The following is a 909-nucleotide window of genomic DNA, read 5'->3' on the forward strand; positions in this document are numbered from 1 at the left end:
TGTGCCCTGTGCACACGCACCTGTGTGAAGGCGGGAGATGACAGCGGCGATTCCCGGACTGGGTTCCGTGGGACACTCACGTGCCCTGGGAGGTGTTAGCTTTTTGGAAAATGACGCAGAAACAGGATTCAAGGGAACCCCTGACGCTAGGGTCCCCCACTCCTGAGAGGACCCCGCTCCAGCCTCCTGCCTCCAAGAAGCCATCCGGCAGCCCGGCCGGTGTGGCTCAGTGGATAGAGCGTCGACCTATGAACCAGGAGGTCAGGGTTCGATTCCCGCTCAGGGCACAGGCCCGGGTTTCGGACTCCATCCCCAGTGTGGGGCGTGCAGGAGGCAGCTGATCCGTGATTCTCTCTCATCACGGATGTTTCTCCCTCTCTCTCTCTTCCTCTCTGATATCAATACAAACGTTTTAAAAATAATGATGATGAAAAATTCAGAAAAATAATAATACACAGGTCAAAAATAAATCTCAAAAGAAATTTCAAAATATACTAAATTAAAATGAAGACACAACTTATCAAAATTTGTGGTATTGAGACTGTGAATGACTAAAAATTTAAGTATATGTTAAGCTTTGGAAATGCTGAAACTAGAACTGATCTCTGGCATTACTTTCACACACTGCCTAGGACCCTTAACACCCAAGTTCCAAGCAACATCAGAGACCCCCCTGCTGTCCCCTCACCCCTGTGCCTCCTCCCACCAGCATACTCGGGGGCGTGGGGTCAGTGGCTGTGTTTCTCCGTGAGTGACCACAGGTCCCTACTCGGTGACCCTCTTTCAGGCTAGAACGCCAGGCACGGCCCTGGGCAGCTGGCGGAGCCCGAATGCAAGGCCCCGCCAGCAGGGGGTTGGGGGGGTGGGAACAGCAGGCACAGTACGAAGAAGGCAGACACCTTGTCCGGC

This window comes from Myotis davidii, unplaced genomic scaffold (genome assembly GCF_000327345.1).
Source record: "Myotis davidii unplaced genomic scaffold, ASM32734v1 scaffold1622, whole genome shotgun sequence".
In the NCBI taxonomy this organism is placed as follows: Eukaryota; Metazoa; Chordata; class Mammalia; order Chiroptera; family Vespertilionidae; genus Myotis; species Myotis davidii.